The sequence below is a fragment of the Eumetopias jubatus genome, unplaced genomic scaffold (assembly GCF_037043125.1).
Source record: "Eumetopias jubatus isolate StellerSeaLion01/CBP00866 unplaced genomic scaffold, mEumJub1_p1.0 scaffold_14, whole genome shotgun sequence".
NCBI lineage: Eukaryota > Metazoa > Chordata > Mammalia > Carnivora > Otariidae > Eumetopias > Eumetopias jubatus.
The window spans coordinates 68,332,748-68,346,720 of record NW_028274820.1 but is presented as its reverse complement, the minus strand read 5'-3'; the positions used below and the strand labels follow the sequence as shown (position 1 = coordinate 68,346,720).

The following is a 13,973-nucleotide window of genomic DNA, read 5'->3' as shown; positions in this document are numbered from 1 at the left end:
ATCAACTTCACCACGTTACTCTGAGGAGTCACGTGCTTCTCACCGAGAAGAGCAGTGACAAAGTATGACCCAATACAGTGCTCAAAAGAATATGGATAAATAAACGGAAGAAATAGGTGAAGGAAAAAGTTTGAGATCACTTATGAAACAACTACGATACTATTGTGTTTTTTCTCCCCACGGGTCAAAATGAAAGTATGCAGAATTTATATGCAACTGTGGAATTGGATGGATTGTACTTGGAAAGTCCTTATGTCCTGCCTCAGACTTGAATATTTACTTCTCCAATATATAGAGAGAAGTGGTTTCAACCAAGAAGTAGCAGAGGTGCTTGCTTTACATTAACAAAACAAAATTTTGGGAGAGGAGCAGAACTGTGATTGCTTCTAGACCCTGAGGCAGACATTGGGTTTTCATCTTTCACTATGGAAACGTACGGTTCCAAAGCTTAGCTTTTTAACCCTGTGGGGTGTTTTCAGTTTTTCTCGAGGACCTCATAAAGTTCTCAAAAACAAAATTGGTTATAATTCACTTCACTTAAAAATAAATAGATGAGGGGCGTGTTATGAAATTAAGTCAACGATATACTGCTTCAAGTCCAAAATCACTGGAAAGGATTAGGGAGACATAAGTGGTAGGTGGTAGCGAGAGAGGCAAGGATGAACAGGTCTTAAAACCTCTCTTTCTCTCTTTCTTCCTGTAAAACTACTCACAGCTATGCCCACAGAAATCACTGCAGCAGGTAACGTTAGGAACTCAAATATAATTAAAGTGCTAGGGCTATAACTCAGCACGCCTGGTATCCATCCGTAGCAGCGAACTCTGTCCTTGAAATACTCTACTGACCATCTTGAGTGTAACTTCCCTGGGATCCCAGATTAGAGGTTGGGAAATTGTTTTTTTGTCTGGAAGTGCTGAATCAGCAACACCTACTGTTGTTATATTCTGGATCCTGATTACAGGTACCCCCCCCTCCACTCCCATCCATTTAATCCAGAAGCCCTCTGGGCACTCCTGATAACTTTTCTCTCCTCCACTTCTCACAGTCCTGCAAAATCCTGTGGATATTGCCTCCTGTGCTTCTAAAGAATCTGCCCCGTTTCTTCCACACCGTTCCTGTCCTGGATGAACCCTCCTCAGCCTCTGGTCTGAAGACTACTTCAGTTGTCTCCTAACGTGTCCTTCTCTCTGTTCCCTCTTTCTTCCCCTCTGTAAATGGGTTCCTCTCATTGTTGTAAAAAATACCCATATGATCTTGCCAGTTGGCTTCAAACCCTTTAGTGGTTCCTCAGGGCTTACTGACTGTTGCTGAGCATCCAAAGCCTTTCTGACCCAGTACCCCACCGCCCCCTGCCGCCCCAGCATCCACCTCGTTCTCCAGTCTCCCCGCTCCTGGAGTTCACCTTTGCATCAGTCTGTTCTGGAATCTGTTTACATTTGCTTTCAGGCAGAACTTGCAGATTATGTTGACTGGACTGCTTCCCTTTCAGCCTGGACTGGGTCAAGCATCGCCTTCTCAACACTGCTCTGTAGCTGTTTATTTATAACATTTCTGTAAGAGACCATGCTGTCCTCTGGGGGCAGGGCAGCATAGGCGTCGGTGTCCCTGTGCTTAACAGGGAGTGGCTCCCCAGAAACGTTTGTGGCTTGAATGAATGAATGAGTGAAATGGGCCTTTCTTGCATGAAAAAACTTAATGCAACTAATCTCTGTTTAGCTCTGGAGAATTTATGTGAGAAGGATCTAAGGTATTCTGTTATTTGTCCACGAAAGCCTGTCATCTTTCTTTTCTTCTACTTTATCCCATCTTTTTATATAAATGTATCTTTATAAATCAGCTGTCATTACTATCACTACTGTTCCCTCCAAGTAGGAGGCAGGTGTGCTGGAGCAGAAGGGTACAGCCCAAGATATGCCTAAGCCCTCCCTCGGTCAGCCTGACTTTGGGATGGGCAGGCAGTCTTCACGGACATGTGGGGATTTGACCACCAGAAGAAAACCCCCAAACACACACACACACACACACACACATACACACACACACACACAAACCCAAAAAACAAACCCAAGCTTGAAAAAAAAAAAATGTCACCAGCAATGGGACAAACCAAAATCAGGCACCATCTGGTAACACGCAAGGAAAAGGATGCAGCCTCACTTTTCCGTGATTTTCCTGCCAAAAACTCGTAACCTGACTCTAATCACAGGAAGCATCAGACAAAGCCAAACTGAAGGACTTTATACAAAATAAACAGCCTGTAATTTTAAAAACTGTCAAGGTCAGAAAAATCAAGGAAAGACCTAGGGAGGGGTTCTAGGGTGAAGGAGACCAAAAAGACGTAACAACTAAAAGCACCTTGTGATTCTGAACCAGATCCTTGTGCTATAAAGTGCATTATGGGGACATTTGGTGAAATTTGAATGGGGTCCAAAGAGCAAATGTAACATGTATTACATGTTAATTTTCTGATGTTGATGGTTGTGTTGTGGTTATGGAGGAGAATGTTATTGCTGGAGGAAATGCACACTAAAGTATCAGTGAGTGGTGGAGCTTGGGGTTGGCAGGTTACTTTCAAGTGGTTAAGAAAGAAAGAAGGTTCTTTGTACTATAGTTGCAATTTTATTTTTTTGTAAATTTGAGATTGCTTCAAAATAAATTTTTTAAAGATTTATTTATTTGAGAGAGAGGAGCATACGCACACGGGTGTGGAGGGGGAGGGGCAAAGGGAGAGAATCTGAGTGAGGAGCCTGAGGCGGGGCTGGATCCCACCACCCTGAGATCATGACCTGAGCCGAAATCAAGAGTTAGACAACTTAACTGAATGAGCCACCCAGGTGCCCCCCAATAAGACATTTTTAAAGAAAAAAAGTCAATAAACAAACTTGGACTTATCCCCATGGACAGGCTGACCTCATGAGATGTGACTCTTGGTTGGTGTACTTGTGGTGATGTAATTGTGCCGAAGAGGGCCTTGGTTTTCCTTGAGCTAAATCGGAAGTGAAGAGGTGGTGAAGTTGAGGGGCATGGCTGAGAGCCAGTCTGCAGCCTGTGTCATTGTCTCCCCCACGACCAGCCCTCAGCAGGTCGCTTTACCTGAAAACAGGCTCAAAAGACAGACTGTCAGCTCCAGGAGAGCAAAGCTACCTCCCAGGGGTAGGTGCAGTTGGCAGGTTTCTAGCGACTGGGGAGCAATATGCCAATTTGATGATGATTTACTGTGAAAAGTGTAACTAAATGGCACTGTTTGATGAGCAGATTTCCTTTGTATAGCAGACTTCAAGGGAAGCTTGGTGGTAATCAGGAGAGTGTGTGAGAAATGAGGAATCACAATGAGAAGAGCTGGCCGGTGGGATCAGGGCCCGGAGGCATCCTGCGGGGGTGCCCGATTCCTCCATCCCGCACCAGAGCCTCACACTTGGTAAAGTGACATGGAGGCGTGAACCTGTGGCGGGGCTTGTACTCCCTTGGGTAGGGCTGGGGTGGCTTCCCAGACTCTACTTTTTGTCTGCTTTCATGGTCGGCCACCTCTCTGCATCTGACTGCTGTGTTCTCGCTTTAGATATGGTAATAGCCTCAGCCGGGTTGTAGACTCTTAAATGCCTTTGCCTCTCTATGATTCTGTGTTAACTCCTGGGTTGATTTTATATGTTCACTCGCAGAGGCATAGACTGCTTTATTCGAGTTCTGTAGAGGTCTCCCCCTTGCCACTGCTGGCCATGTGAGAACTTGGGCTAGAGAGAGGCTGCACTCTAGAATAGCAACTTCCCTTTTGCTGTTTGTTTTTTTAAAGTCTGGAGCCACGTAAAAGGAAGGAAAGACTTTAAAAAAAAAAAACAAAACAGGGCTTACCTTCTTGGACTATCTTGTTATCTTTAGAGTTCTTTAACTTCCCTAGGTTGCGGACTTTCAGAGATTTGGCCAAAATAGATACTTTTCCCTTTCGAGAACAGTGTGCCCCTCCATTATGAACCAAAGGTATTCACTTTTTGGGGCACAGTCCATGTGGGGCTGGCTGTTCTGTGTGTGTGGTGATGAGAGCTCTCTTTCTACAGCCGAGTAGTGCTCTCTCAAGTGTGACTCTTTAGCCTCTTACTCCGCCTTCTCTGGAGTGTTTGCAGTTCCTTCTCACACAGGTGGTCACGTCTCTGCCAGGGCACTTTAGGACCCCTGGGTACTTAGCACTGGAACTTACGGTTCCAAATGGCTCCATATGTAAAAGCCATTTGTCTCCGGATAGGTGTCACACGAGGTTGCGCAAACCTTGAGGCTCCCGAGGGCCAGAGCCAGTTTTTGAAGAGTTGCCTGAAATCTGAAATGCAAGTCAGCCCACAGAAAGAAGCCGTGGTTCCGTATGGCTCATGAATTAGAGACCAGCCAAAAAGGGTCTGGTGTGAGTGGTGAAGGCCTGGGTGCTTTCAGGCATGAGCCCCATGTTCTTCTTCAAAAGACGGTTAGAAGGTTGTTGTGATTTTTGCAGAGGAAGAGCATATACCTACATGGATTGGCTCACACTTGTCTAACATAAGGTTCATCAATTTAGTGTAATTTTATATTTTGTTTTCTCCTTTGCCCATGCCGTGATAAGGCCCTTCACACAAATGCCTTTAGAAATGATAACCGGAACATGCCTGATTTGGGGTTTCCATACCGTGGGAAATTGAACCCTAGGTTCAGTTGGGGTTGGGGAAGCAGCGTCTACATGGTCACCAGGTCGGCTGCTCAGCCATGGCGTGGCCATCTGTGATCCGTGGCAGATGTCTGCAACCACATCGTCCTCTCATGTGAAAATGCTACCTCATGAAGAGTGCTTAGCACCTGGTGGACAGACACAAGAGACTGGAGGGTGGGGTGGTGAGTGTCTGCAAGGCTCAAGGAGCAGACTTGGTTTCCATTTGCAAACAAAGCAAAACTGAAAGCCCCGCATGAATTCTGGCACTAGTCTTTGCCATCTGTTTGATTTCTTTTAACCAGGTCAGGGGCTGTGATGAGTATCAAACTCTGTGGGCCAGAGAAAGGATTAGAAATAGAATCACCTGAAACATGCTATTCAAAGCAGGTAGGGCCTGTGGTCTGCTGAGGGACCTGTAACTTTCACTTTCATTCCATTCCTGGGTCTCCTCGCATCTGGGAGTCAGAGAATAATAATAAAATAAAGGCAGGCTGTAACAAGAAATGTGATCCTCGGGGTACCCTCGTAAGCTGTGCCTCTGTCAGTCAGATTTCTGTTTGCTGGAAAGAGTTCTGCCCTTTCCAGCTCTGCCAGGCATTCCCCTGGGCGAGGGGGTATGGGCTGGGTGTGAAACTGATCCCTCCTCTTGCAAGTGGTGAGGCTGACCGCTGTACCAGGAAACGCTCCCTGGAATGGGCTTCGGGTCTCTGCTCCGTCAAGAGGCAGACTTTTACTCCCAATGACAGCTACGGAGTACAGATTTATGGCGGGGCACTACTCTGAATTCCAGTTACCACTTGAGTTTCCGGAGTCTGCATTTCCCTGTCTGTGGTGCATTTTTACAACTTGCCACTGTGAGGGCCGATATAAAGCCATCCCCAGTTACTAATATTTCTAACCAAATGATTTACAGAATGAGAGCCCAGGTGACATATACATAAGGCTTTTTGATCCTCACAAGGTGAAAATGCTGGGGAATCCGCTCTGCATTTCAAGAGGTAAGAGAGTCAGGTGGGATGGGGACGGCTAGGAGATTTTGGAAGCTGAGTGATAACCTACAAGGCTGTGGACGACAGGTATTTCTGTTGGCAATAATTAATTGTTTCCAAGAGCGGCTCTCCCTAATGAGGGAGAGAGTTAATGAAGGGTTTTGGGGGACGCTTGTATTTCACTGCTTTATGCACATCCATAGGTGGACGTGGTAGCATTCTGTTCTGCCACTCTTGACAGTCTATTTCCTATGCTTGAAGGATGGCTAGATTCGCTGTTGTAAGGACATTGAGGATCTGGAGACCAGCATGTCTCCTGAGCCCACGCTCTTATCCTTGCCTGTTAATGCTCCACAGGGCAGGAGGATGGAAAGTGTGTCTTCTAGTTTGACAACTTAGCTCTTGGAGAGATGTTTTAGCAAGGGATTGAAATGTCCGGGTTTCAAGTAACAACTTTGTTGCTTCTGTTAGAGGAAATCCACCCGTCTGTGCATGCGCTGGAGCACAATGGAGGAAAAAAATCTCAACGTTTTAAAACAGATCTTTAAAAACATTACCAAGACTACTTAGTGCTTTAAAAAAAAAAAAATCCTCCTTCTGAACTTTGAAAGTCCTTTTCTCCACACATAAAGGAAAGGTCTTATGTGGCTGTTTTGCTTAATGTGGGCTGGTTTTATTTTGGACTCTTTGAAACCCAGCGTGAAGGCTAAAATTCTATGTGGAGAAGTAAAAAATGAAAGGAATGGTGAGGTTTTGGTTGTGCTAAATTAAAGTGACAAGGTACAGATAACAGGGCACGGCTGTGCCCGCAAATTAGCCCTCTCTAATTTGCTGCTGTGGAAAGTACTGCTTTGGTGTGCACTGTAATTTCTTTCTTGAATTAAAAGTTTAGAAAGTCTAGTTTGCTCAAAAGCGAAAACCTGAAAAACGTAAGCCTTTCAGTTTTGAGATGGCCCATGGTTCCCTATGTTCAAGGAACTGTTTGAGCAGAATCTTGCTTCAAAAATATGTAAATTACATGGTTTTATTTTTAGAAGCCACACTGTATGTTGGATTATTTTGTGTGCACCTTAAACGTTGCCTTTTCCAAAGTTTTTGCCTCAATCCAGGATGTATTTTGTGTTGAGCAGGTGGCAGTTGTATTTTGTTTGGTCTCCTCTGTAAATGCGGTACCGTGTCATGTTCCGAGTGGATTTCTGATGTGGGAGGGAGGTAAAGAAGGCCCAAGTTACTTTCTCCAACTTTCATGTAGTTCTAGGCAGCGGCTCAATATCGATGGGGAGCCAGGATGACATTTGGTTTCTCCAGCTACAACATGTCCTACCCCAAATTACAATATCCCTGTACCCCAGGCTCAACGTCCCAGAGGGTTGAAATGGCACTCTGTGAGATGAATCACCATATTATAAAAAATTGGCTACATAGACTATGGAATAAGACTCAGGATTATTTATTACAATACTGTAAAAAAAAAATGTAGTTCATGATCATTTACCTTTTGTTTCTAGTTTCTGCGGGTGTTTTCTCAAGGAAAGATCGAGACCCACTGCCTCCATATCAGATGGTCCACTCCTGGGTGCTGGGCGCTTTCACCCTCATATGAGGCTTTAATTCATCATGGCTCCTCCACACTTAGATGGTTGTGGTGTTTCCTGAATTGTGTTCCATAGGTGGTTAAAAGATGAGAGCTGGAAAGGGCTTTATGGTCAAATAGATTTGGATAAACAAAGCCGACAGATGGCTTTCCTGAAGGACTTTTCTGGGCCTGGAACATGTATACGCGCCCATTGTAAATTGTCAGGACACTGAGTGAAGTGGATCTCTGGCACAGGAATATGTTCCTAAGTGCATCCTTGGGGAACACTGCCTCAACATTTGGCTCTACCTGCCTGTCGTGGGTTTTATTGTGTCCCTCCCAGAAAAGATATGCTGGAGTCTTCCCCTAGCCCCCAGGACCTCAGCATGTGACATTATTTGGCAGTAAGGGTCCTTATAGATGTGGTTAGTTAAGATGAGGTCATACTGAGTAGGGTAAGCCCTAATCCATTATGACTGGGGCCCTTAGTGAAGGGGGTTTGGGACATAGACACATGTGAGGGGCACTGCCGTGTGAAGATGGAGCTATGTCGTCACAAGTCACGGAACTCCTGAAAGCTAGGAGGCAGGTCTGGGATAGGTCTTTCCTGAGTACCTTCAGAGGGAACGTGGCTCTGCCCACACCTTAATCTCAGACTTCTAGCCCCAGAACTGTGAGACAACATATTTTTGTTGGCTCAGTCACTCCGTTTGTGGTGCTTTGTTATGGCAGCCCTAGCAAACATTGCCATTCTAGACTTGAGCTCAGTACCTCAGGCTTCTTTTCAGGATGGGCTAGAACCACATTCCTAGTTCTAGAAGCTTCTGAGCCAAGCTACTCTCTGATCTCTTCTGAACTGGGCGTTCCTTCTTTGTATATGCCGCTTGTGGTACTTCCACCTGGGCCTGGCCTTTCTTCCCACTGACCTGGAACAGTGGTTTCTAACTCTGGTTGTACAGAGGAATTATCTAGGAAGTTTAAAAAAATGCTAATGCCTAGATGCCACCTAATTAATTAGAATCTCTGGGAGTAGGGTTCAAGAATTTCCTTTGAAAGTTCTCTAGGTGATTCTAATGTGCATACAGGGTTAGGAATTGTTGAAGGAATCAAGGGCTGAGCTGAGTGTATGTTGGGGGGTGGGGGGCTGGGAGATCGAGGCACCAGCCACAGTTCAGTAGGGGATGGTAGAGCCTTCGTTGAAGCCAAAGAGCTGGATTTGAACCCTGGATCTTCCACTTACCTATGGTGACTGTGTCAGAGTCCCTAGGCTCTATACTGTGGCTTACTCATTTATACAGTAGGGATTATAATGACTCCCCAGTAAGGCTGTTGTGAGGGGTCTTAGCTCAGCCTGCTGTAACAGAATATGACAGATTGGGTGGCTTTTAAACAACACAAATTTATTTCTCACTGTCTGGAGCCTGGGAAGTCTAAGATCAAGGTGTCTGCCCATTTGGTGTCTGGTGAGAGCTCATTTCCCAGTTCATCTTCTTGCTCTGTCCTCACAGGGTGGAGGGGCCAAGGGAGCTCTCTGGGGTCTCTTTTATAAGGGCACTAATCCCATTCATGAGGTCTCCACTCCCATGACCTAATCACCTTCCAAAGACCCCTACCTCCAAATACCGTCACAGTGAGGATTAGGTTTCAACATAGGGATATGGGGAACATGGACGTTTAGTCTGTAACTAAATGAGAGGGTTCAGTGAGAGGCATTGAGTCCAGGGCGGGGAGATGAGCATTAAAAACTATTGGAAAACTTATCAGGAGACCCTGTGATTCTCTTCTCAGTGAGTCTCCCAGGCAAGAACAGTTTGTCCCTGCAACCTTATGCCCTTTATCCAAACCTTGATTACTCTTTCTTATTCCTCCCTCCCTCCCCAGCCACCTGCACATTCAGTTGGCTTCCAAAACAGAGGAAACCTGCATTCTCAGTGCACACACCCTCTTGTCACAAATAAACGACATTGGTTAAGAGAGTATGTTTATTCCTTAAGGAAGTGGGCTCCAGGCCGAGGGTGAGATCACTGTGGCCCATACCACATGGGCTGCAGGCACTGATTTTATAGGTGGTCATTCGTAGTCAAGACTGGGCAGCTAAAAAGCACAGCATGTGAAACACTGCCCAGGAGTCCTCCAATTAAGATTTGATCTTCAGTTAATAGGTAGGTAGCTCAGCCTCTTGTAAGAGACTTCTGGCTCCTGGCTCTGAGTCAGAATTTAGCCTGGGAATGCTTGCTGAATCCAGATCTCCAAGGGTTGGACCTGGCGTGTGGTGTTTCAAAGCTCTATCGGCCATTCTGATGCAAGGAACAGATTTACCACCCTCCATATTCTCTGTGCGTGTGTGTGTGCGCGCGTGTGTGTGCGTGCAGGCATTTTGTCACGTGGAAATCAAAGCACTCATTCACCCCTTCATTCAACACATGTTTATTAGGTGTCAGGGTGTGCCAGCGTCTCTTCTAGATGGGATATGGTGGTGGTGGTGAACCAAACACTCATGCTCACTTGAAGCTTCTTTTCTAGTGAAGAATCCAGAACATTAACAAGTAAACAAATGCCTGAAATGATGGCAGACTTTGAAGAGCACCAATAAGAAAATAAGGTATGGGAGGCAGGTGGGGAAGGACAGGACACTGTTTTGCTTAGGGATCAAGGCAGGCTTCCCAAGGAGGCAACATTAGAACCTATGTAAGGAGAGGGAACAAGCCACAGGGGAATTTGGTGGTGGTGGTGGTGGTGGTGGGGGAATGTTCTAGGCAGAGGAGCAGCCCTGTGCTTGGTGTGCTGGAGAACAGCAGGGACAGTGTAGCTGTTCTGGAGAAGGGCAGGGAAAGAAGTACTGAGTGGGGTGCAGATCAGACCATAGAGGCCGACAGACTATAAATACGGCTTGGAATGTTTCCTAAGTGGGATAGGATGCAAGGTTTGGGGCACGGGAGTGACATGATCTGATCTATGTCTTAAATGGATTATTCTGGAGAATTGACTACTGTGGGCCAAGGATCCCAGAGTCCCAGTGAGGCCAGCTAAGGGGTAGATTTTCAGGCACTGTCCAAGGAAGTTTATGCATTTGCTGCTGGAAAAATATTAAACCAATTCCTAGGCAGTGTTGGCTATGCTTAGAACTTCAAAACAAAGTATAGAATGTATACTTTTTACGCTTTGTCAAATAATTCTGTATATTTTTCAATATGATATCTGCAATGTTATTTAAACAAGACCAGAAGTTCAAACAAATTTGTGTTCATCTGCATTCTTGTCTTTTTTGTGTGTGCAATCCTTGCTAGTTTTATTACAGATTACAGTAAAAGAAGTAATTTGTTGGGGTCAAATTTCTGAGGCAGGCTTTTGAGTAGATCTAGAATTTAGTGTCTTTCTGACAAATGGAGAATTTCATTTTCCTGCAATCATTTTCATCATTCTTGTTTATAAATGTATCTTTTCTAATGACTGGTGCTTTTTATTTGCATCTGTATCACTTCATTAAACTTTTTGAGTATAAGTAATTAAATGTGCATTATGGACTAAATGGTTGTGTCCCTCTGAAATTCATATGTTGGAAATCTAATCCCTAGTGTGATGGCATTTGGAGGTGTGGGGCCTTTGGGAGGTGGTTATGTGAGAGGGCTTTGCCCTCATGAATGGGGTATGTGCTCTTATAAGAAGAGGCCAGAGAGCTAGCTCACTTTTACTTTCTGCCATGTGTTGATGAAAAGGAGAAGTAGGCAGTCTGTAACCAGGAAGAGGGTCTCACCAGAATCCAACCATGCTGGCAGCATGATCTTGGACTTTCAGTTTCCAGACTGTGAGAAAAAAATTTCTGTTGCTTATAGAAGCCACCCAGTCTATGGTTCTTTGTTATAACAGCCCAAATGTACTGAGACAGTGTGTATATTGGCACGTGATTCATGTGTATTAGTTTTCAGTTTGTTTGACCAAAATAGGTATTGACATTCCATGGATTGTCTAAGCAACATATTCTATACAAACCACAAGTAAAATATAGAAGAACCCCAGAAAACCCCACCCTACCTATATATTTGAAAATTTACCAAAAACTAGTGTAGTTTTATTTAGAAGGTTATTTATTTATTTATAACAAATATCCCACATCTGTGATCCTCTCCAGTCAGAAGTTCTTTGAAACCATGCCATTGGCCTTGGCCAGTTGGAGGATGGAGTCATCTGACTCACCCATCCTGCAAATGGCCCCAGAGGTAGCATAGGTTTTAAATTGGACATTGAACATCCTGCCCCCTTTTCAGCCTTGGCCATGTTCATCTGGATGGACACGTGGTCCTTGGCACCGATGATGCGGTTGCTGGCCGAGTATTTCCGTGGAGGTCCACGAATTCACCAGCGTCCTTCTGCATGTCGAGGGAGTACTTGCTCCCATCGCTGTGAGTGCAGAACGGAAGCGCTGCATCCCCCTGGCAGCCAAAACTAACATCATTTTAAATGTTGCCTAAAATAATCTTTGATTAGACACTTTTCCTGTAACACCTTATAAGATAAAAAGGGAAAGTACTAGAAACATTATACTTAGTAATAAAAGGAATAAATAGGTAGAAAATAAAGATGAGTCCTCAAGTAAAAACTCTGAAAATGTAACTAAAAATACAAGCCATTGAAACTATGTAAGTAGACTCATTTGTGAAGTGTTTTAAAATTTTTGGGTCTGATGCCCTGTAACAGAAATGACAAGTAAGAATTCGTGAACTCACTGGGCAGATAGTATCGTAACCAAGTACTTAAAGTTGACACCCTCATCAATTCAACTGCATGTGCCTCCTGATAGGAGGTATGATACCACTCCTGTCATATTTCTGCCAAAAATCCATTACCAGAATCTCATTGCAAGGAGACATTAGACGGATCCAAGTAGAGGGATATTCTACAAAATAACTTTTGTAGATCTTACCTTACTTTTAAAAAATGTCAAGGTCACAAAAGAAAAAGACTGGAGAGCTATCCTAGGTTGAAAGAGACCAAAGAAATTCTTAGAACTCTAAGTGCTGTAAGTGATCCTGAATTAGCTCTGGGACCAGGGAAACAAACTCTGTTATTTTATGATAAAGGACATCATTGTGACAATTAGTGAAATTTGAATAAGGCCTGTGGATTTTATAATAGTATTGTATCAATTTTAACTTCCTGATTTTGATAATTGTGCTGTGATTATGTAAGTGAATGTTCTTGATCTCCAGAAATACAGATTGAAGTATTTAAGGATAAAGGAGCATCACATTTGCAACTTTCTCATAGATTGTACTGGAGGAGGAAAAGCTCTTTTCCCTCTATTCTTCCAGGTTCTCCAGCTGGGGCCCTGCATATTAGACTGACAAAAGATGGAATAATGAGAGAAAAACAAAGAGAAGTTTATTAACACGAGCAGTGTGCATATACATGGGAGAAACTCAGTGTTGGGTAACTCAAAGGGGTGGTTGGAACTTGGGCTTATATAGCATCTTAAAAGAAACAATAAGTTTCAGAGAAGTGATAAAGACAAAGGAAAAGAGTTTGAGACTTTCAAGGGTAGCAACTATGGGAGGGTGAATATGTGGGGCAACTACTGGAAATCAGGGTTAATTAAGGCTTGTTTGTGCAGGTGCATCTCGGTGCCATCTCATCTTATGTGATAAGGTTGTCCTCGTTCTGGTTTGGGAAGCAGGGGACCCCTTTATGGGGGAATTTATGTTCTGTTTTCAGGCAGATTGGCAGAGGGCAGAAAGCTCATCCTGTGTCTGCTCTTTTAAAAATTGCCTTTTGCTCACAATAATCCTTATGCTAGAGCTGCACGTTTTGGGGGTGGCATACTCTGAACTCCTTCACTGTTCAGAAACAATACAAGAAAAAGAGAGAAAGCTACTGTGATAAGATGTTAGTATCGGGAGAATCTGGGCAAAGAGTACATTTCAAATTCCTATTGGAATTTTTTGGTAAGTCTTAATTTATTTCAAATTATGAACTCTAAGTTGACTTTAAGAGTTTATTTTCTGCCAAATTTCAGCCCCATCCCCTAACTAGTAAATGGTAGGAAGAAGACTTCTTTTTTTTTTTTTAATGTAAGGCAAGTGTTTCTGAGATTGCCTTTAATATTTTATCAACTAGCTAAAAACATTTCAAACATCATCTTGTATCAATGGAGCAGTGTGAGTCTTGACATGCCAAGAGAGCCAGTTAGAATAAAGTGGACCAGTGGGAAGTATTTTTCTTATGCTTAATTCTTAAATAGCCTTAGTCTTAAATTCTTGCATGGAAAACTGATGTGTAATTTAAAATATTTTAGTCATATTGCTCATAAACCTGCAGATTGATCTTGTTTTGAATGTGTTTTAAAGGAGGACATAAAAATTTACTAAGACGTGAGAAATTCACTACAGAGAGGACTTCCTGAATAGTGAGAGTGATCAAGGACTAGAAACTTGTCAAAGATTCTGTCCACCCCTGAAGACTAGAAAGAGGCAAGAGTATTTGATTTCTCATGTTCTACATGTAAATGTACCTGGACATTGGTCTGTAGATGATTCAAGCTTTGACTCTTAAAAACATTTATGATCACATAAATTCATATTTTTGTTAATCTTAGAGCCTACGTGGATTGAGAAATCTCCCACTGTTACCATAAGTAACTTGGGGTTCCCTTGTGAATTGTCACTTAAGAAGCAGTAGCTAGCTTACTGCTGTTTAAATCTTCAGTGTTTCAGAGTTGTAGATTACTGAGTACTTTTATACAGA

At 43.6% G+C, this 13,973-nt stretch overlaps 1 protein-coding gene and 1 pseudogene across 3 annotated transcripts in view; one reads left to right on the top strand and one right to left on the bottom strand.

Moving 5' to 3' along the window:
- ELMO1 (engulfment and cell motility 1) overlaps positions 1 to 13,973 on the top strand; it is a 523,658-nt gene that overhangs the window by 51,510 nt on the left and 458,175 nt on the right. The gene's annotated exons all lie outside the window — the stretch shown is intronic.
- Positions 11,365 to 11,617, bottom strand: LOC114210583 (small ribosomal subunit protein eS21 pseudogene; annotated as a pseudogene).